Below are 24,178 nucleotides of genomic sequence, written 5' to 3' on the forward strand. Positions count from 1 at the left end.
TTAGCAGGAAGGTCAAAATCACACAGAGAAGCTTCTCCTCTACTGCACGTGGAGTGGACTCAGATGTCACCTTGGAGAAGATGTCGCCCCAATCATAGGAAGAAATTTAGACTGTCCTATCCAGATCATTCTCAAGGGAAAATAAAAGTCTGTCTGCCCATTGTAGTTTTAGTCTCTTAAAGTGTCGATCTCAGATTACAGCCTTGTTTTTTAGTGACTTTCTTTTCATTTTTTCTCTTCTTGAAAAATAAAATATTTTTACCTGCTGTAGGCTAGTATTTTGGGGGGAGGGGCAGCCAGTTGTATGTCTGTGGGTGGTTATCTGATTTGACAATATAATGCTGAAAACAGTTGCTTAATTGTTAAGGGATTAGGGCCATTTTCTCTTTTTTTTTTTTTTTTTTTTTTACATTGGATTGAGATTTTTTGGTTCTGACTATTTTATGGTTATCTTTATTCTCTACTTGGTACCCTCTTCACTCTCTTTACATATTCTAGCTGTTGTGGTGTAATTAGTTATTTAACATTTCTGCTTAGCTAGGCTTGAGTTTGGACGAAATAGTTTACCCACACAGAACCTCGGAGGGCACAGGATATAAATACAATTAAATAAATACATATTTTCAAATCAAGGTTGTAGCTGGGTTTGATGCTCTTCTTCACGCATCCCCTTCTTTCTTCTTCCCGAAGCACAATGACGGCATCTGCTGGGGTTACACTGGAGTTAATTAACATAGAAACCTGTCCTCAGGGTCAGGTTACAGAGTCATACCTGGGTCTGGGCACCAGCCTTAGCTGAGGCCCCAGCATCAGTACCTGGTCTCCGGGTCAGATTGCATCGGACCTGGATCCAGGCCAAGGCCCTGGCATTCGACCCGACCTCTGTGTTGGGTTGTGGCATCAGGCCGTGGCCAAGGCTGCAGGATAGGCTGAGGCCCCAGTATCAGGATCCAGCCTCTGGGTTGGGTCACGGCATCAGGCCTAGGTCTGGGCAGAGGCCTCGGCTTCTGGGTTGGGTTGCTGCATCAAACCTGGGTCTGGCTGACGTTCCGATGTCGGGACCCAGCACTCCGGGCTGGGCCATGTCATCAGTCCTGGGTCTAGGCTTAAATCCAGGCATCGGGCCTAGGACTAGGCTGAATCCTTGGCCTTCATAAGTCTGAGGCTTCAGCTCCCCCTGCGTGCGCTGAGCCTATGTTGAATAGGCTCGGTGGCATGTGCAAGCCCCGGGACTCGCGTAATTCCCGGGGCTTTGCTAGGGGGGGCCGTGCTGGGGGGCGTGTCGAGGGCGGCACGCCGTCCGGGTGCATTCCGGGGGTTGTGTCGGGAGCATGGTGCCGGCCCAGGGGCATTCCGGGGGCATGGCCGAGGCCTCCGGACCAGCCCCCGGGTCAGTGATGGCGCCCCAGCATCCCACCGGTGCACGCTAGTTACGCCTGCCTCGGGAGTGTAACTTTTTAAACAAAGGTAGGGGGGGTTAGATAGGGCTGGGGGGTGGGTTAGGTAGGGGAAGGGAGGGGAAGGTGCGGGGGGGTGTGGAAGGAAAGTTCCCTCCAAGGTCGCTTTGATTTCGGAGCGGCCTCGGAGGGAACGGAGGCAAGCTGCATGGCTCAGCACGCGCAGGCTGCCGATTTTGCGCGTATCTATTAAAATCCGGCATACTCTTGTTTGCGTCGGTCGCGCGAACAAAAGTACGCGTGGGCGTACTTTTCTAAAATCTGCCCCATGTGTATTTTCCATTTCTTGCATACATTTTACCTATACAAAAAATGGGGTAGGTTGAGGTGTTTCTAGGCATGGTTGCTTGGTAGGTGCAATTTTGTAAGAAATATCTGTATATACAATACGGACGTTATTTGGAAACTTTTACTCCTGCTCATTCACTTGTGGAAGTGACATTGATTTGTCTGAAGTTTTTGTTCATAGGTCTGGGTGAACTGGTGGAGATATTGGCAAACTGGTGATATCAAGTACACATGCAAGTAGGTATTTTCAAAATGGTACATGTGCATACTTTATAAATGACCTGCCTCTGCATATAAATTGTGCTAAGTACGCATACATGTAATTGTTTTACTGCACCTAAAATATATGACATATGCTTATAAAATGTATTTATTTATTTAAATTTATTTGTTAATCACATAACTGATATAATCTCTGTAAGCCATTACAATTTAATCACATGACAATTTTATCAAATCTCATATAAAAAATAAAATATATATATAAAAAATAAAATCAAAACACATTATTGACCACCTTTATAACATATCGATCTTCTTCCATCTCTTTCATCAACCAGGTTTTTATCTGCTTACAAAACTTCAGTAGGTCTACTTCCTCCCTTATCTTTTGTGACAAATTATTCCACAAAGCTGGTAACACAAAGAATTAAAACCTATTTTGAAGCTGCACATGGTGAAAAGATTTAGCTGCTGGACTCTGTAAAAGCCGTCTTTTGATTGACCATAAACACCTGCCAGTTTCTACCCATTTTAATCCACCCCTCAGTTGATGGAAGCCTAAGCCATGTAGAGATTTCAATGCCAAAGCAAATTTTTGAATTTGCCACACACTGACATGGGCAACCAATGCAGGCTTTTCAATAAAGGTCCTGCATGAGATCATCTAATACTGCCAGTGATCACTCGAGCCACCATATTTTGAACTACTTGCAATTTTTGAGTTAATATCCCTGATAATCCCAATTACAAGGCATTGCAGTAATCAGTTTGGTATAGAACAAGACCCTTAAGAGATGCCTACAAGGGATTCTTACATGTTCCCCCAATCAAAATTGTACACCACTCAAATATCAGAGACAGGACATTCTCTATCATAGGGCCCTCCATCTGGAACGCCATGCCTCCGGACCTCAGGCAGGAAACTTGTCTACTAACTTTTAAAAAGAAACTAAAGACATGGCTATTCTGCCGAGCCTTCCCCGCCACTAGCCCAACAGCCTGATTTAGAACTATCATATCGCTTATGTAAATAAACAAATGCTAATCATGCTCACAAGTCATCATGAGGTCGGCTCCTTGCATACCTCCCATATTCCATTGTATATAGTAATTTATCTTCGTTCTCCCCCTCTTTTTTTCCTTCTCCCAGTTAAGGCATCCTTGTTATAATGTAACTTTATGCTCCTTTAAATTGTCTCTTGTTGATTGGTTGGTTATAGTTCTGCTTAGTTCGATGTAAACCGAGTTGATTTGATTTGTATCAAGAAAGTCGGTATATAAAAGCCTTAAATAAATAAATACATAAATAAATAAGTGTATAGTCCACCAATCTTAGGACAGATTTATCTTTAAAAAGATCTATTCTGTCTCAACATCTTCACCTTTAAATATATATTCTTAGTCACCTGGGCAATATATTTTAACATGGTCAAAGATGAATCCAAAATAACACCCATCAATTTTACTTCCTCTTTAATACTCATAACCACCCCATAAATTAGGTTGACTGAGCATTTGTTTTCTTGCATTTGAAATATCAACATATCCTTAAACATACTCATGTATTTTCAGAGCAGAACTATGTTTTTTTTAGAAATTCTGCAGCTTGCATTAAACAGTTTATAAAATATTAGAATAAAATCTCCACACATCCACTTATATGCTGTACTACACATAGGTTTGAAATGTAGGCTCTAAATGTGAAAGGTTTTAATTCGCCATTTAAACAAACCTTGCTTGCAAGGAAGGTTCTAAAGAAAAAATATTTGGTTTACTTTATTCAAGAAATGTATTTTAGAAGAGATGGGACCTTTCTATTAAGAGTACATATATTACTCACTCCTTTTTCTTTGTTTCTGCTAATGTCAAGATAGGAGCTGAGAGAACCTAGTTAGGCAAGATTTTCCATTTACTGTAAGTAAACGTAAGGAAATCCTCTGGGAAAGGGCAAGTGGTTAGATTTGTTTTTAAAACTCTGACCTCGATCTATTCTCTAAATGTTAATCAAATTGAATTCCATTCTAACTGTTTTAAGAAATGTATTTATTCCCCAATGGTTGAGAGACAGTTGGGAGTGATTTTAATTTGGTTATTTCCTCAGATCCAGATGACAGGACTGATGTCTAAGGAGCTGAGGAGGAAAAGGTTTGTTGTTTAAGCATTTAGTCCATGAAAATGGACTTGGTGGATTTGTAGAGATATTTGTATTCCCAAAAAATTGCTTTATTATTTTTCTTCCCCACATAACTCTGATGATAGATTTTATTTTCTTGAACTAGTGAGCTCTACCATCAATTTGTTTGGCTCATTTTGGGTCTTACTGAATGGTCTGATCATGCTCAAGTAGAGCTAATTAATCAGGCCCATCCACCAAGAGGTTATAAAAATTGAATGAAAATTTGTAGAGAGATGAGTATGTTTACTCATCAGTTGAAGAGGCTCTGGAGAAATTATTTGAAAGAAATGATAATGGTGATATGCCTGAAGATATTTTGTGGGAATCTGCCAAGGTGACTACTAGGGAGGCATTGATAGAAATATTTGAAGCCGGGAATCAATATCTAAGAGAATCGAGGTAAAAGCTAGGGCCAAATTGAGGAGGTTTGATTCTTTGCATTAGTGATATGATTAAACTCATGTAAAAGAGGTAGTCATGCATAAATCTGTAATTGTCCATAACATGAGAAGAGTAAAGCAGTTGCTTTATGATAAAAGGAAAAGGCTTGATAAACCATTAGCACATACGTTGAGAGCAACATTGAATTCTAATTTTGTGAAAGAAATTAGAACCCCAGTAAAAGAAGTAGTCTATGATTCTAATAAGAATGTGCATTTATTTGAAACAAATGGTAAAATACACTGAATGAAACCACTTTCATTTCATTCATGGTCCCCAGAAATGAATGGAGGGTGCTAACAAATAGCAATAAAATGTTTTGTTTCATTTGTTTTTCTACTTTTCATTGTTGCGTAATCTCCTTTTTCATTGTAACTAATTTGATTTGTCTTGAAAGGCAGTATAAGAGTGATTAAAATAAATTAAATTATGTCTATATAACCCTTGTAAAAATGCTGCAATGAGACTGATAACTATAACAACCAAGCAAATCTTGAGAGGTAGTAATCTGAATAGGGTGAGGAGGGAGCAGACAAGAACACAGGACAGAGGACCAAACAAGGTGAAATGCTTTTTTAAACTATACAATAGCTGGCACCTGGCTCAAGTGACGCAGATGTCCTCCCACTGAAATATCTTCTTGACACCCTAGTTGTGAAACACACTAGACTAGTAATGACTCATGAAATAACATTTTCTATTTCAGGACCAGTGATATGGCATTCAATCCCGCTACAAATATGGTCAATATCCAGTCACAAGGAATTTAAGAAAACTATAAAAATGTAACCATTTATTAGAGATGTGAATCGGAACTGGAATCTGATCGGTTCCGGTTCCGATTCAAATCTTAAAATTTTTATCATCCGGCTCGATTTTTTTTTTGTTATCAGCTGCACCCGATCTGATAACAAAAAAAAACCCTCCTCCACCCTCCCGAACCCCCAAAAAACATTTTAAAATTACCTGGTGGTCCAGTGGGGGTGCGGGGAGCGATCTCCCACTCTCGGGCCATCGGCTGTGTTAATAAAAATGGCGCCGATGGCCCTTTGCCCTTACCATGTGACAGGGAATCCGTGCCATTGGCCGGCCCCTGTCACATGGTAGGAGCACTGAATGGCCAGTGCCATCTTTAAAGGGGTAAGTTTTAAAGGGTCGGGTGTTTTTTTTTTTTTAATCAGGCCATCGGCGCCATTTTTATTAGTGGCAGCCAAAATGGCGCCGATGGCCCGAGAGCGGGAGATCACGCTGGGACCCCCCCCGCTGGACCACCAGGTAATTTAAAACATTTTGGGGGGATTTGGGAGGGTAAGGGATTCGTTTTAAAGGTTCGGGGTGGGTTTAGGGGTTGTTTTGGTGTGCTGGTTTTCCCATCCTCCCCCCAAATAACTCCCGTACCTGATTAACGATTTTTCACGATAAATCGGGGGAATTTGTATTGTATCGCGCACTCTAACGATTTTTGATTTAAAAAATATCAGACGATTTTTTAAATCATCAAAAAACGATTCACATCCCTACTATTTATTCAGGCCTTCCAAATAGAAAATGATTCCATTTTCTGAAGAGATTATTGAGGACCACTTGCTGAGTCTATTATTTTATTCTTCATTTTTTGTTTCTAAATCTGATTTTGACTGTTGTTTAAAAAGTTGTATGTTAGTTATGTAACCCACCCCGAAATTTGCAGGGCATGGGATAGAAGTAATTTTAAATTCATAAATAAAAATAAATACAAATTTCTCTATTGTATTTCACAGTGAAATGTTTTTTGGAAGCTCTTTTAAAATGTTTAAAAAAGGAGAAGATTTTTGGTATTGGCAGAATTTTTTGTTATCTTCATTACTGCAGTTACAATATTCTCACTGTGAGAGAGAGAGAGAGAGAGAGAGAGAAGCACTGCTTTCTGTCTGTTCACTGCAGCAGGACAGTGCACTAAAGACAGAGAAGCAGTGAACAGCAAATGATTTTGTGTCCCTGTATTACTTTGCACAGCGCACTGCATGTTTGCAGAGAAAGACAGATAGCAGTGAACAGAAGTGCTGCCTTGTCAGTTTCTTCTCTGACAGCAAAAGGAGTCAACCAGCAGTGCACACACATACACTGTGTGTGAGAGAGAGACATTTTTGCACATGCTGTGAGGGATGGCCATTTGTGCCACTGGCAAGCTGGTAACTCTGCTTAGTAACATGAAAGTGCTTGCTAAGCATTGAAGTGAACATTATGTGAACTTGCTTATGTGTTGATAGATATTGGGTCAGTATTACAGTAGTACAGTGTCAATAAAGTACATTTTGACATCAAAACACCTAATAGCCAATAGGGAGGTGCATTCATTTAAAATGAATGACATCCCAAAAAGAATTGGGTCCTATTTCTTTCTTTCTGGGGTCACCTAAATTAATTGACTCCTATTTGTTTCATTCACTTGATCCCCCTTTCATTTCAATGACCATTACAGTCTATGGAGAAGAACAGGTACAATACAGACCATTTACAATTGTTACAGTATAGCAGCCAGCCAGCCCAGTGGATCTTGCAGGTACAGAGTTCAAATGGTCACTTGGGTCTGCTTTTCTTACAAGGAGATTTTGATCAGGAAAGTACATGCAAAGATGTGAAAATTTCATCTTTACCTGTATGTTTCCTCCCTGATCTAAAGATGCCCCCTGGAATGCATGTTCTTGATGAGACAAAACGTCTGCAGATTGTAGAACAACACAAAGGCAATTTTAGGTCAGTTTAATGTGGGAAAATGTTTTTAACGTCACTAAATCACTTTGAAGATTGTTCTTCTTAGGCCACTACGTTTCTATGTCTATTTTTCTATGTGTAATTAAAAAATGCCTTTTGATTTCTCAGTCAGTATCCATGAAACAAGCATAATGAAAAATATGGGAGGTGATTTAAACATCAATTTTCCCCTTACTATCGGCTTGATTTTTAAAGTTGGCGCTGGCCATCCAGTGCTCCTACCATGTGACAGGGGCCAGCCAATGGCACGGTTACCCTGTCACATGGTAAGGACAAAGGGCCATCGGCGCCATTTTTATTAGTGGCAGCCGACGGCCCGAGAGCGGGAGATCGCTCCCGGGGACCACTAGACCACCAGGTAATTTTAAAATGTTTTTTAGGGGGTCGGGAGGGTGATGGAGGCTAAGGGAGCGGTTTTAAAGGGTCGGGGTGGGTTTTTTGTTTATCCGCCGACAGCCCAAGCGACAGAGAACGCTCCTGGGACCCCCGCTGGACCACCAGGTAATTTTAAAACATTTGGGGGGGGGGGGGTGTCAGGAGGGTGGTGGAGGCTAAGGGAGTGGTTTTAAAGGGTTGGGGTGGGTTTTTTGTTTATCGGATCGGGCATAGCAGATAAAAAAAAAACGATCGGGCCGGACGAAAAAAAATGCACAATTTGAATCGGAACCAGAACCAAACCGATTCTGGTTCTGATTCATATCTCTATCAAGCACCAAGACTGGCACTTTACAGAGGGAGCTGTCAGAGCCACAGGATTATGGATTGTAGGAGTAAAACGATGCATCACCTCTGTAATTTACAAATGCATCAAGTGTCGCAAATTATGCAGCAACCTTCAACAACAACAGATGGCCGAACTGCCAGCAGATCTACTGAGCACTGAGCCCCCGTTTACCTATGTGGGGCTAGATATTTTCGGACTCTGGTCAGTTATGTCCAGATGCACCAGAGGGGGATAGATGAATAACAAGCGTTGGGCAGTGATATTCACCTGCATGAGCATTTGGGCAGTGCATATTGAGGTCATCGAATCTCTGGATACCTCAAGTTTTATAAATGCATTATGTAGATTATTCGCAATCAGAGGTTCAGCCACTCAGATCCGCTCCGACTGTGGAACTAACTTCGTGGGAACCTGTAAAGAACTGAACATTGCTACAGTTAAGATTGACTATCCTACCGTTAAAAGGTATCTTTGTGATCAGAAATGTATGTGAATATTCAATCCTCCTCATTCTTCACACATGGAAGGATCATGGGAGTGCAGGATTGGCATGGCATGCCGCATTCTTAATGCCATGTTAACAGAAACCAAACCAACTTGACTCACCCATGAAGTCTTAACCACCTTTCTGGAAGAAGTGGTAGCCATCGTGAATGCAAGACCGCTAGTTCCAGTGTCATCTAACCCTGAGTCAATGGAAACAAGTCCAACATATGCCTCTGTATTGCTCCATGGTGAGACTGCACCTTGAATACTGTGTACAATTCTGGTCGCCACATCTCAAAAAAGATATAATTGCGATGGAGAAGGTACAGAGAAGGGCTACCAAAATGATAAAGGGAATGGAACAGCTCCCCTATGAAGAAAGACTAAAGAGGTTAGGACTTTTCAGCTTGGAGAAGAGATGGCTGAGGGGGCATATGATAGAGATATTTAAAATTATGAGAGGTCTAGAATGGGTAGATGTGAATTGGTTATTTACTCTTTCGGACAGTAGAAAGACTAGGGGGCACTCCATGAAGTAGGCATGGGGCACATTTAAAACTAATTGGAGAAAGTTCTTTTTTACTCAATGCACAATTAAACTCTGGAATTTGTTGCCAGAGGATGTGGTTAGTGCAGTTAGTATAGCGGTGTTTAAAAAAGGATTGGATATGTTCTTGGAGGAGAAGTCCATTACCTGCTATTAAGTTCACTTAGAGAATAGCCACTGCCATTAGCAATGGTTACATGGAATAGACTTAGTTTTTGGGTACTTGCCAGGTTCTTATGGCCTGGATTGCCCACTGTTGGAAACAGGATACTGGGCTTGATGGACCCTTGGTCTGACCCAATATGGTATGGCATTTTCTTAACAGCTTGCCAACTCCTTTTGGAGTCGTTGGAAGAAGGAGTCCTTGCCAACCCTTCAGTATCGGAGCAAGTGGCAGTCCAACAAGCCCAACATCCGAGAAGGTGGCCTTGTCCTTCTCAAAGACAGACAAGCCCAATGCAACAGCTGGCCTTTGGGACTCATCATCAAGACTTATCCTGGAAACGACGGATGTGTTGCAAGATTGAAGTAAAGACTGTGAACCAAGGGACAGCCAAGATCTTCTACAGGCCCATCAATGAGGTGGTGCTCCTCATGCCGTATGAAGAGATTTGAACTCCGTGGACCATTGTCCACTTTAGATACTCTTTCTCTATTTGTGCTGTCTGTCACTCATTTCAGCTTGGTGAAACCCTTTGAAGAAGACATCGCCTGGATGACTGAGAGACTGAGATGATCGCAAACCTCCACGAACATCGAAGGACCCAGTTATAGTGATCTCTGCACTGTTGTCTAATGATATGAAAGCTGATATAGTGGTATCTTGCGATACCAGATGGGCAGTGTTCTGTCCCCAGCAGTGGGAACATGTTTGTATCTGTCTATATTGTAGTTTAACTATGTTTAGTGCAGTCCTCCCTTCTGAGGATTCTTTATACTGAAGCACTGTAACCTATGATAAAAATCTGTGAGCCTTTGCCTTTAAGAGGCCCCCCCCCCCCCCCCCCTACTTTCTCACACCATTGAGAGAGCTTGAATCCCACTCAATCTAACTTAAGTTTTCCAGGGTGCCTTATAGGTTCAAAGGACTGCCCTTCATGCTCCCCCTGTGTTACATGGTTCTTAGGCTTGCTGCCATTGGACCCTGTCCCCTGCCTCTAGCTTGTGGTGGTGTTTCTTTTAGCAGCTCTCAACGAGAGTTCAGTTTGCTCCATGCTTGCTTCTGAGTAGCAGCGCTCTGTGTTACCCCTTGAAACAGATTAGGTTTCACCTTCCCTTTATCGCCTTCTTCTAAGGACTAAATCAGCATCAGATTCCTCTTACCTTCCCACCCTTACAACACAACAAACTCCATTCTCCCTTCTCCTATCTTATCTCCAGTTACCAAAGATTATTGCCTGGGGCTCACGTCTGAAATGCAACAATTGTGAGTAGAATTTACTTGTACAATAAATAATTTTAGACTTACAGAATCTTTGTCATGAGGACTGATTGGAGGGAAAGTTTAGTGCCTGGATAGTAAAACACAGATGTTATATCTGAGCCAGAACAAACTTTGTATTGTTGCGAGTGTTGCTGCTTGACATCCTCACGCCACCCTCTTTACATCTGTGGCAACTCCCTCCGGGTCTGATGGATGGTTGGCTACCGCGGTGTCTCCATGCCATCTCCCTCCGGCGTCCCCGGACTGGCTCAATGCTGCAATTCCGCCATCTTGTCCTGATGCCTAGGGCGTGTGTGCATCCCGACTCTTGTACCAGCAAGGGCGCGAACCTCAGGGGCATCCCCCTGAGATGACGTCATCTGCTTCTAATATTTAAAGGTCTTTGAAAACGCTAACAAACTGAGGTCTGGATTTATCAAAATGCGGTAAGTACCACATGCATTAGCAAAAGGGGTGTGTTTTATGCTAATATAGTATTTATCGCAATTTGTGCTAATTACCTGTGCGAAGAGCTAAGTTAGTGCAAATTGCAATACCATTTCAGATTCTGTGATAAGTGCCAGACCTGTTGTATTTCCTGCATTCAACCACTGGGGGACCATTTTTAAGGATATGAGAGAGAGAGAGAGCGCCTGGCCATAATATCATGGCCCATAGGCAGGTATTTGTATCCCTATGGTAGGCCCACCTAGTAACTCGAGATGGGGATTAGGTAAGTGTGTAGGGGGTTAGGGGCCACTTTGACATGCTACGTGACACCTACGAACAGAACAGTGGTCTCTTGTGAAGATTTGATGGCCTTCGGAGTGAGGAAACTCACTCCAAGATGAGATTTGGGCAATATTCTCTCAACCACACTTACCTAATCCCCAGCTCGAGTTACTAGGTGGGCCTACCATAGGGATACAAATACCTGCCTATGGGCCATGATATTATGGCCAGTCTCTCTCTCTCTCTCTCTCTCTCCCTCCCCAGGGCTCTGGAGCCTTCAAATCGTCTGAAATAAGCCTTATGGGACACATCGCAAATGGCGATGAAACCTCACCACATGGTCAAGGCCGCTATCACACAGCCTAACGCATTTGAAAGAGGTGTAGTTAAAATCTGCGTTATGGCTGTGCGATAGCTCTTCGCAGACAGGCTAGCCCAGCCCACTCTCCGCCCCTAACTCCTCCTATTTTTAGAATTTGCATCGCACCATACGATATGGTGCGATCGCATGCGGTAAACACGTTTTCGCATGCGGTAAACACGTTTTTGCATGCGGTAAAGGCCTATCGCATGCGAAAACGGGCTTTTCGCATGCGATAAGCCCTTAACGCGTGCGAAAACGCCGTACCGCATTTTGAAAAATGACACCCTGAGTTAGCAAGGATACGCAAGGGGATTCGTTCCAAGCTACTCTGCCTCCTCGGATTTACCAGAGGCACCCGCTCCTCGGGGGCCTCGCTCTTTTCTTATTTTCAGATTACAGATAGGAACCGGTACTCGCTCCTCGAGGGCCCATGTTCCTGGACACTCTGAAGATTCTCTACTGCCTGGAAGCTATCACTGCTACAAACAACTGTGAGTTTCCATCGCTCTCTCAGAGCTTTCCCTGGAACCAGGTACTTGCCAGGGATGTGAATCGTGTCCTCGATCGTCTTAACGATCGATTTCGGCTGGGAGGGGGAGGGAATCGTATTGTTGCCGTTTGGGGGGGTAAAATATCGTGAAAAATCGTTTTATAAAAATCGTTTATAAAATCGAAAATCGAAAAATCGGCACATTAAAACCCCCTAAAACCCACCCCCGACCCTTTAAATTAAATCCCCCACCCTCCCGAACCCCCCCCAAATAACTTAAATAACCTGCGGGTCGTTAAAAATCGAAAAAATCAAAAAACCGGCACATTAAAACCCCTAAAACCCACCCCCGACCCTTTAAATTAAATCCCCCCACCCTCCCGAACCCCCCCCCCAAATAACTTAAATAACCTGCGGGTCCAGCGGCGGTCCGGAACGGCAGCGGTCTGGAACGGGCTCCTGCTCCTGAATCTTGTCGTCTTCAGCCGGCGCCATTTTCCAAAATGGCGCCGAAAAATGGCGGCGGCCATAGACGAAAAAGATTGGACGGCAGGAGGTCCTTCCGGACCCCCGCTGGACTTTTTGGCAAGTCTCGTGGGGTCAGGAGGCCCCCCACAAGCTGGCCAAAAGTTCCTGGAGGTCCAGCGGGGGTCAGGGAGCGATTTCCCGCCGCGAATCGTTTTCGTACGGAAAATGGCGCCGGCAGGAGATCGACTGCAGGAGGTCTTTCAGCGAGGCGCCGGAACCCTCGCTGAACGACCTCCTGCAGTCGATCTCCTGCCGGCGCCATTTTCCGTACGAAAACGATTCGCGGCGGGAAATCGCTCCCTGACCCCCGCTGGACCTCCAGGAACTTTTGGCCAGCTTGTGGGGGGCTTCCTGACCCCCACGAGACTTGCCAAAAGTCCAGCGGGGGTCCGGAAGGACCTCCTGCCGTCCAATCTTTTTCGTCTATGGCCGCCGCCATTTTTCGGCGCCATTTTGGAAAATGGCGCCGGCTGAAGACGACAAGATTCAGGAGCAGGAGCCCGTTCCGGACCGCTGCCGTTCCGGACCGCCGCTGGACCCGCAGGTTATTTAAGTTATTGGGGGGGGGGTTCGGGAGGGTGGGGGATTTAATTTAAAGGGTCGGGGGTGGGTTTTAGGGGGTTTTAGTGTGCCGGCTCACGATTCTAACGATTTATAACGATAAATCGTTAGAATCTGTATTGTATTGTGTTCCATAACGGTTTAAGACGATATTAAAATTATCGGACGATAATTTTAATCGTCCTAAAACGATTCACATCCCTAGTACTTGCTCCTCGAGGGCCTTGTCCTTTCCAGCTCCTGAGCTTACTTGAGACCTTACGTGAGTTTTGTCATCTAGTTCTATTCATGATCTCTGCCTACTCTGCCTACTCACTTTCTACAGTTTCTCAACAGCTCAACTATCCTGGGACCATTGTTCCAGTACCTGAGAGACTACAGCCCTGCCGGGTATATCAGCTCACTACTGCCACCTCTGGTGGTTTCTAATAACCTATTTAATAAAAGAACTAATGTGTGTCTGTCTCCATACACCAGCCTAGCCAATGGTCCCTCTCGGGGTATCCTCCCGGGAGCATGGTCATCTGCCATCGGCCCAGGAATCCACCCACAACTATATCAGATTCATTACAGATTGCTACTCCTTAGCAAGACGATATCTGAGACACTACAAGATTGCTGACTCCTCCCTCTCCAGGAGCCCACTACACAGAGCTTTCTCTACAGATTGCTCCTCCTATCTGATTGCTCCTCCCATCAAGCATCTTCTCCATAGCAGAACCATAACAGATTGCTAACTGGAACAGCAGATATATAACAGATTGCTAACTCCTTAGCAAATCGACAACATGTATCACTTGAGTCCCTAATGTAGATAGGGTAGATCAGTTAGACATAAACCATACAGTAGATTGCTTGTTAGATACTTTGGTCTTGACAGTTGATAAAGTAGTTTCTCTCAAATAATTGACTGTTGCTTGGCCAATGTTCCCTGTTTAATAAATCACTTTTACAGAATAAATAGAGACTGTGGAAAGATGAATGATATTGGTGCAAATCACAATCAAGTGACGTCCAAACATTGTATTTCAAACAAAACAGGCTAGCTGGGAATGATGCCAAAAAATTAAATTCTGGTAACCAAATTCAGTCAACTATAAATATTCATTAGTCTTATTTTTAATTGTAGCATCACGTATAACTAATAAATCTACACAGATGCAGACTATTGAGGTCTCTTCTGAGCAATTTGTCACATATCTAAGTGTGAAAATAACATTACATGCAAGTGATGCAATTAATACCGTGCCACCATTTGAAATTCCATTAAACAAGGATCCTAATTGGGATACATTTTCGAGATTGCTTTGACGGAAGTACTTCAATGTATTGAATCATTAAACAATTCCAGCTCATTGCTAATTCCGCCATGTTCTACCAATTTGTTGAAGGCCTGAAAGATGATATATCTCCTTCCATTGCCAGTATTATTAATGCTTTGTTGACATCCGCTGTTTCATTTAAAAGTTGTCTTGATTAGGACTTTACTGAAGAATCCTATGCTTGATCCTGGCCAACTAGCAAACAATAGACCAGTTTCTTCCTTATCAATTCTGACTAAGGTTATTGAAACAGTAGTATGAGACAGCTTACTGATTACCTCAACAACCACACTCTTCTTGATCAATATCTAATTGGTTTTAGAAAGTTTCATAGTACAGAGGATTTGCATCTATCCAGTCTTGACATAATTAGAAAGGGCATTAATAGTGGTATTAAATATCTATTGATTTTAGTTGATATCTGGAGTGGTGCAGCAGTGCTTTGCATTGTATATAGAAGAAACCAAGTGAGACAAGGCTCCACAGACTATGTTTTCACCTGCCTGCTGGTGAGCTGCAGGGCTCTGCTATTTTGTCTACACTGAGGTCAATATTCAAAGCCATTTAGATGTATACAAGTTATCCATTTTAACTCACAAGTTTTCTATCTAACTCCAAGTTTATCCATCTAATTCCAAGTTATCTAGTTAAATGTTTAGTTTTGAATATTGATCTCACTATTTAACAATTATATGGATCCAGTTGATAAGCTACTTTCTAGGTTAGGGTTAGGCTATTGTAGTTCTATCCACATGGACCTTTCTTCCAATGCAATCAGAGGTTTGCAGATGGTGCAGAATGCGATGGATAGGATATTGACTGGGACACACTCTCATGACCATATAACTCCAGTACTGACATTTCTTCATTGGGTGCCTGTATTATAGTGTATAAAATATAAGCTAGTCACAACAGTGCACAAAGTTCTGAACAATGAAGCACCTTTATTTATTTCTGCCATATTGAGACTATATCATCCAGTGCGCGCACTGTATTCTATCAGCCAAATGTAGCTGGAGATTCCATCTCCAAAGCTGGAACATTTGAATGAAGCTTAAGAGAGGATGATATACATAGCCAGATTCACTATCTCGACCACAATTCCAGTAAATTTCAGGTTAATTGAATATCATAAGCTTTTTAAAAAGCATTTAATAACCTTCTTTTTCCAACCAGACCTTGGAACAGGGGATTGAAGACTAGCACAGGTCTTTTTCTTTTAAGGGGGCTGAGAATGATCACTTTTTTTTTCTTTTTTTAAATTTTTATGTGGTTTTAAAATTATGGATGAATATTGTAAATAATATAAAGGATGGAGTGTGTGAGAAATACATTATTATTATAAATGCAGTATAAGAGGATCAGAAGGCTCAACTGCATACTGCTCCCAGTATCCCCCAGGAGTGGACTCTAGAGATTACAGTGAGCGAGCTAGTCTTTAAACTCCACAGCCCCAGCTTCCAGAGACCCCACACCCTTTGCAGTTGAATAGGACTGCGTACTGCTCCCAGCATCCCTCATGAGAGGACTCCAGAGGTCACAGCAAATGATCCAGGGATTGAATTCTCCAGCCCCAGCTTCCAGAGGTCCTGTACCCTTTGCAGTAGAAGAGGACCAGAAGGCTCATCCACATACTGCTCCCAGCATCCCCCAGGAGAGGGCTCCAGAGGTCACAGTGAACGATACAGGCTTTGAACTCCACAGCCCCAGTTTCCAGAGGCCCTGCATGCTTTGCAGTAGAAGAGGACCAGAGGTGTGAACTGTTAGGCATGCAAATCTCAAACCTTTCAAGCCTTTTAGTGAAGATCAATGTAATGGTAGTTGAAGAGGATTGATAAGTATAGGGAAATCTTAGGACTTACAAATGTTTGAAGAAAGATGAAATAGTGGGATATATTCTTTAGAATTTGTCTGTGTCTGAGATAATAAGCAAGCCAGAGGGAGTTAATTCTAGTGTCTTTCTTTCCAACCCACCCACCCCTAGCTCAACCCTTGATTTGTAGGCAAGAGATAATTTCTCATTAAAAATCAATCAGGCTCTTATCTATATCATACTATTGCACCTTCCCTTACTGAGAGTTTAAACATCCCCTTGTAGGACACTAGCAGATTAATTAGTAAATATACTTGTAAATTTAAAGTACTCTAATTCTAACTCCCTTAGGCCTGATTTATCAAAATGTGGTAAGTACTGCATGCAATAGCAGTGTGTTTTATGCTAATATAGCATTTATTGCAATACCATTTTCAGATTCTGTGATAAGTGCCAGACCTGTTGTAATTTCCTGCATTCAACTGCTAGGGGACCATTGTTAGTGTGAGAGAGAGAGAGAGAGAGAGAGACTGGCCATAATGTCATTCCCATAGCTAGGTATTTGTATCCCTATGGTAGGCCCACCTAGTAACTCGAGGTGGGGTTTAGGTAAGAGTGTAGGGCAGTGGTCCCCAAACCTGTCCTGGAGGGCCACCAGCCAGTCGGGTTTTTGGAATATCCTCAATGAATATGCATGTGAGAAAATTTGCATGCCCTGCCTCTATAACATGCAAATTTTCTCTCATGCATATTCATTGTGGATATCCCAAAAACATGACTGGCTGGTAACTCTCCAGGACAGGTTTGGGGACCAATGGGATAGGGGGTTAGGGGCCACTTTGACATTCTACGTGACACATACGAACAGAACAGTGGTCTCTTGTGAAGATTTGATGACCTTTGGAGTGAGGAAACTCACTCCAAGATGAGATTTGGGCAATGTTCTCTCAACATAGCTTGATGGACTCTCTACCTGGCTCTACCTTGCCCTTCAATTCACCTTACAAAGGGCGATGAAACCTTACCGCATGGTCACGGCAGCTATCGCACAGCCTAACACAATTCAAAGAGGTGTTGTTAAAATCGGCGTTACAGCTGTGCGATAGCTCTTTGCAGACAGGCTAAGCCAGCCCACTCTCCACTCCTATTTTCGGAATTTGCATCACACCATACGATATGGTGCTATTGTATGCATTAACGGGGCTTTTCACAATGGAAAATGCCTTATCGCATTTTGATAAATGACACCCTTAGTAACCTAAACTTAACTAGGAGCTCAACAAAATTAAGATGATGGTAGCAGTTCAGCAGTTCAGCAGCAAGAGTAGGGCATTCCAGTCTTTTGCATTGAGTGTCACATATATTCATCTTCATTCTGTTCCACTCTGTTCCACTAGTGAAGATGGTTGAGACAGGATGTCTGGGAGTAATTTATGAAGCCAGATTTGGGACACAGCAAGCGATTTAGCATCTGAGCATCTACCTTGTTTATGAGAAGCAGATGAATATATGGCTCCTGAAGAAGCAGGATATGTGAAACCGGCTGTTGTCGAGCCATTGTTTAAAGGATAGCTGTTGCTAGATGTTTTTGCTAAAGTTGGAATTCAAGCAATTTATTTTGTAACGTCTTTAAAGTGAAACCGCAAATGATTGAGTAGTTCAGAAGACCTTGTCGGGAGATGGGGTACTTCATTTGGCTTGCTGATGTGGTCTCATTTTTATACATAGATAGTTTGATTGGCAATAATTACAAATATATAAAATAAAAATAGAAATAATGATTAAAAATTAAAATAATTATTAAAAATGTTTTTTCTAGTGAGTGGAGGTAAAGAAAAATGTATATTGATGTTCCCCTTTTTTTGTTTAATTTAGTTGTATCTGGGGACTATAGTGCTCTTTTTTCTGATTTTACAAATTATATTGCAATGATAGGGAGGATCAACTTGGTGGGGATGTGGTACTTTGTTTCCAGGAGGGTATAGAGTCCAACAGGATAAAGATTATACAAGAGACTAAATGCTCAGTAGAATCTATATGGGTAGAAATCCCATGCGTGTTGGGTAACAATAAAGTGATAGTACACTACCATCCACCTAGCCAAAATGGTCAGACAGATGATGAAATGCTAAGAGAAATCAGGGAAGCTAACCAATTTGGCAGTGCAGTAATAATGGGAGATTTCAATTACCAACATAAACAAATTATGGGGTCAAACCAAAGTTATTTTAGACTCCGCCAGCAAACTGTGAAATTGTGAAAAAGCCTGACAGTGTGTCATGGACCGCAGTACTAGGGCTTAAGATTGGGGTTGTTTTGCACTCTATTTAATTTGTGAGATTTCAATTACCTCAATATTGACTGGATAAATGTAACATCAGGACATGCTAGAGACATAAAGTTCCTGGATGGAATAAACAACTGCATAATGAAGCAATTGGTTCAGGAACCAATGAGGGAGGGAGCTATTTTAGATTTAATTTGTAGTGGACCACAGAATCTGGTGAGAGAGGTAATGATGGTGGCACCACTTGGCTATAGTGATCATAAAATGATCAAATTTGAACTAATGACTGGATGGGGAACAATATGTAAATCTACTAGGGATGTGCAATCGTTTTTCCTGAATTAGGAAATGTGAATGAAATTGCCTAATTTGGAATGGTTCGGGAGAACCGAAAATGATTGATTTTTTCCGAAATTTCAGGAAAAATTCATTTTTGAGTTAGTGCGCACTAAAGATAGTGCGCACTAACTCTGCCAGGTTAGTGCGCACTAACATGAAAATAGGGCCCCCCAAAAAAAAGCCTCGGCTTCGTTTCCTTTGCTTCCTGGCGAAGAGACATTGAGACGCTGTGTCCATTTCTAAACGGTAGCCAGTTCATGTACAGATAAGTATTTTTCTGTCTTCCTATTTTTCGACAAAGGATTGGAACTGATTTTGTTAATGATTTTTAGGTATATAAGTGATGTGACTCGTCATTATTGATATCATTGCATGCCCCTGAAGAAGCTTCACAGCAAAACACGGGCCGTGTTGGGTCTATTGAAATAGAATGCAAAGAGTCTTTCACTATTGCATATTTGAGGACATTTTATAATAATTTAAAAATTAAAAAAATATACATTTCATTAAAAAGAATTTTTGAAGGTGGGTGATGTGTAGACCGGTTGGTCACTTTTTTAAGTGTCACAACGACAGGCTTGCTGACACCTTTTAGGCTATAATATCTATCTTGGTTTCCACTAATTTTTTGCCGGCAATTGAAATCTCCCATTATTACAGCACTACCAATTTGGTTAGCCTTCCTAATTTCTCTTAGCATTTCACTGTCCGTCTCACCATCTTCACCAGGTGGAGGGTAATATTCTCCTATCACTATAGTCTTCCCCAACACACAAGGGAAGATTTGATTTTGCATTTAGTCTCGTGCAGGATGTTTATCCTGTTGGACTCTATGCCATCCCGGACATAAAACGCTACACTGCCTCCCGGGTGCACCTCTCTGTCATTGCAATATAATTTGTACCCGAGTATAGACTGTCCCATTGGTTATCCTCCTTCCACCATATCTCTGAGATGCCAATTAAGTCTATGTAATCATTCACCACCATACATTCTAATTCTCCTTTCTTCCTTTGTACACTTCTGACATTAGCATACAAATATTTCAAAGTTTGTTTTTTGTTTGTATTTTCATTCTGCTGTTTAATTGATAGGGATACGTTAGAAATTTTTAGCTCAGGTGAGGTTTTTAGTTGGACTACTTTTCTTATTATTGGAACCTCACTGTCGGGATGCCAGGAGCATTGGACCCCTTGTGGGTCCATATCATCTACTTGCTCTTCAGGGGCATAAATTGGGCATTTCTGATCTACCTCTATCGCTAATGTGAGATCCACCCCATCTAATTGGGGAACTGAGCCTGGTGTATGGGCACGATGGATCTGTGCCATGGCAGCTGACGGTAGGGACATTCACACGGGAGAAATAAATAAAGTGGTGGGGTCTGAGGTGTTCATGTGATTGAAACAGGGCTTTCTTCATGCCGGAATCCCTCGCAGGGGTGACTGATGGGCACTTCTTTAATCTTAATAGGTTTCTGAATTTAAAAATTAAGAAACTGATGTCTCTTGCTCATTTCTTTATTTATTTATTAGTAGGAACCATGCTGCTCCACAGACAGAACACCTGGCAAGGGAGATGAGATCCAAAGGGGAACGGTATGGGCAGCCAACTAATTGTGTCCCTTTTTTGGGCTGTCCACCTGAAGATTTTGCAGCATGGCATGCCGGGAAGGAGCTGTGACAGCCAAGTGGTGAGCCTGCCATATGCCTGGGTGGGAAGGGGTAAAAGTAGGACACCCCATTGCCGAACTGTCCTGCCAAACCCTGATCAATGCTGGAAGGACAGTGAGGTGATTTGCTTATGCCTCTTCCTCCTGGGAGGGGCACAAGAGAATGCACATTCAGCTATGAAGCAGGGTGGGCCTGAGCGCCCCATCAATGGTGGAGCTCATGCACAGCCATGTGGGTCTGTGGACATGGCAGCTGCCCATTAATGGCTAACTAGGAATCCTTTGGTCTCAGGGGGGGCATTAAGTTAAGGAGTCTTCTTTTGTCCCCTAAATAGTTCTCACTATGCCAGATATCTGTAATGTTGCTGTAAACAGCTAGAAACATTATATCTAATATAGATGCATTTCTCTTTGTGTTTCACATGTGCAGAAACTTCATTAGTGGCTTTTTGGACACCAACCAAACAACCATCTGCCTGCCACAACCTTTATCTGCCTCCTTCAGTTTCCTCTACCTTATACCAGGCTTTCTGAAGGCATACTGGGATTGTGGAAAGATGCTGCTATACTGTATTGGGTCTTCCTGGATCCTCTATATACACAAAAAGAGACCATTAGAACCCTCACCTCTGCCCCTCCATCCCAGCCCACCATCACCATCACTATACCTGCACCACCAAGAATAAAATAGAGAGGTTGTACATCTTTTACACTTCATGATTTATTAATGCAAATTAAATCTGGTTTGCTGTGTGCAGCACAATTTTTGATTGACAAATATTGCTATGCATTTGGATGATATAAATATATTTTAAATGGAATGCTGTCCATCACCCTGCCAATATCATAAACAAAAGTTGCTTGTAGACTTCCAGAAAGACTGCCTTGTTACTTCACCACTTTTATTAGGCAGTAGAGACAGTTTCTATGAACAAAACCTTTTTTTTTCTATAAAAGCAAAGAAAGGAAGGCAGCCTGTTCATTTTGCATTTGCCAGAGATGTATAACACCCTTGAACATCCCCCTTTGCTTTTCCATCCGGGAAGAGTATTCTCTGAAATGATATCCCTAAACTCCTGATTTAGTTCTGCATAATCTAATTTTTATACACTGTGCTCAAACTGGAGCCACTTCATCAATGTCTCATTATTTTGCTCTTAACAATTTAATGACAGTGATTAATTTCTAACAACCAGTGAACAAAAACTGAGCCTTGAAAGTGATCATAGCTGCACTTCAAATTGTAAGCACAGGCATACACATCCTCCTCAGGCTCTCAGAAAACACTTCCACAAGCTTCAATTTTGCCAAGCAAGATAACTAGGTGCACAAGTAAGTGATTGCCACATATGACTGAATGCATATTCAGGCTATTGGTATGGGAAACATCTGTGGACTACACATTAGAGCATAAGAAATTGCCAAACTGGATCAGACCAAGGGTCCAGCAAGCCCAGCATCCTGTTTCCAACAGAGGGAAATCCAGATTGCAAGTACCTGGCAAGTACCCAAAAACTAAGTATATCCCATGAAACTGCTGCCAGCAATAGCAGTGGTTATTTTCTAAGTCAACCTGATTAATAGCAGTTAATGGACTTCTCCTCCAAGAACTTATTCAAACCTTTTTTAAACTCAGCTACACTAACTGCACTAACCACATCCCATGGTACAAATTCCATAGTTTAATTGTGCGTTGAGTGAAAAAGAACTTTCTCCAATTAGTTTTAAATGTGCCACATGCTAACTTCACGGAGTGCCCCCTAGTCCTTCTATTATCCGAAAGAGTAAATAACCGATTCACATCTACCCGTTCTAGACCTCTCATGATTTTAAACACCTCTATCATATCCCCCCTCAGCCATCTCTTCTCCAAGCTGAAAAGCCCTAACCTCTTTTGAATACCGGCAGCCGACGGCCCGAATACAGGAGGTAGCTCCAGGACCCCCGCTGGACCACCAGAGACTTTTGGCAAGTCTTGGGGGGGGGGGGGGTCAGGAAGGTAGGGGGTTTATTCGTTAATGATACATTGCATTCGTGGGGGTTCGCCATACGTTTTGGAAGCCCACAAATGCAACGAATAGGGACCTATACGTTGCGGATTGCGCATTCATTCAAAATGAATGCACATCCCTACTGGTCTATAGTTTCCTGGATCACCCCTGGAGCCCTTTATAAATATTGGTGTTACATTGGCCACCCTCCAGTCTTCATGTACAATGGATGATTTTAATGATAGATTACAAATTTTAACTAATAGATCAGAAATTTCATTTTTGAGTTCCTTCAGTACCCTAGGATGCACACTATCCAGCCCAGGTGATTTGCTTCTCTTTAGTTTGTCAATCTGGCTACTACATAGAAACATAGAAACATAGAAATGACGGCAGAAGAAGACCAAACGGCCCATCCAGTCTGCCCAGCAAGCTTCACACATTTTTTTCTCTCATACTTATCTGTTTCTCTTAGCTCTTGGTTCTATTTCCCTTCCACCCCCACCATTGAAATATCTAGCTTGATTAGTTAGGGGTAGTAGGGGTAGTAACCGCCGCAATAAGCAAGCTACACCCATGCTTATTTGTTTTACCCAGACTATGTTATACAGTCCTTATTGGTTGTTTTTCTTCTCCCCTGCTGTTGAAGCAGGGAGCTATGCTGGAAATGCGTGATGTATCAGTCTTCTCCCATGCTGTTGAAGCAGAGAGCCATGCTGGATATGCATCGAAAGTGAAGTATCGGACACAATTGGTTTGGGGTAGTAACCGCCGTAACAAGCCAGCTACTCCCCACTTTGTGAGTGCGAACCCTTTTTTCTTCTCCCCTGCCGTTGAAGCAGAGAACTATGCTGTATATGCATTGAAGGTGAAGCATCAGGCTTATTTGGTTTGGGGTAGTAACCGCCGTAACAAGCCAGCTACTCCCCTCTTTGTGAGTGTAAATCCATTTTTCCACATTTCCTCTTGCTGTTGAAGCTTAGAGCGATGTTGGAGTCACAGTAAGCATGTGTATGTTTATTGAATAAGGGTATTGTCACCAGGCAGTAGCCGTCATTCTGGCGAGTCTCCCACTCTTCATTGGCGGCCTCTTGACTTTATGGATCCACAGTGTTTATCCCACGCCCCTTTGAAGTCCTTCACAGTTCTGGTCTTCACCACATCCTCCGGAAGGGCAGGTTCACAGTGATTTGGTTCAGTTCATTTAAGTTATCACCCTTGAATCCCATTTCTAGAACCAGCATCTCCCCAATGTCTTCATTAGTAAATGCAGAAGCAAATAATTCATTTAGTTTTCTGCAATGGCCTTATCTTCCCTAAGAGCCCCTTTAACCCCTTGGTCATCTAATAGGGATGTGCAAGCAAAATGTTTTCGTTGCGTACGTGATACGTATTCGTGGGGGGGTCAATTCCATTTTATGCGGAAGTATGGAGAATTCAATAAGTTGTCGATCTGTAAATACGTTACTACTAAATTAACTACAACCCCCCACCCTCCTGACCCCCCCAAGACTTACCAAAACTCCCTGGTGGTCCAGCGGTGGGGTCCGGGAACTCACTC

At 42.5% G+C, this 24,178-nt stretch overlaps 1 long non-coding RNA gene across 1 annotated transcript; it reads left to right on the forward strand.

The window, feature by feature from the left end:
- Positions 1–1,912: 1,912 nt before the first annotated feature.
- LOC115081062 lies at positions 1,913–21,393 on the forward strand. The gene is made up of 4 exons (XR_003853725.1): positions 1,913–1,982; positions 4,069–4,112; positions 20,490–20,647; positions 21,057–21,393. It is a non-coding gene; the product is annotated as an uncharacterized LOC115081062 (long non-coding RNA).
- Positions 21,394–24,178: the final 2,785 nt, after the last annotated feature.

Source organism: Rhinatrema bivittatum, chromosome 1 (assembly GCF_901001135.1).
Source record: "Rhinatrema bivittatum chromosome 1, aRhiBiv1.1, whole genome shotgun sequence".
NCBI classification, from domain to species: Eukaryota; Metazoa; Chordata; class Amphibia; order Gymnophiona; family Rhinatrematidae; genus Rhinatrema; species Rhinatrema bivittatum.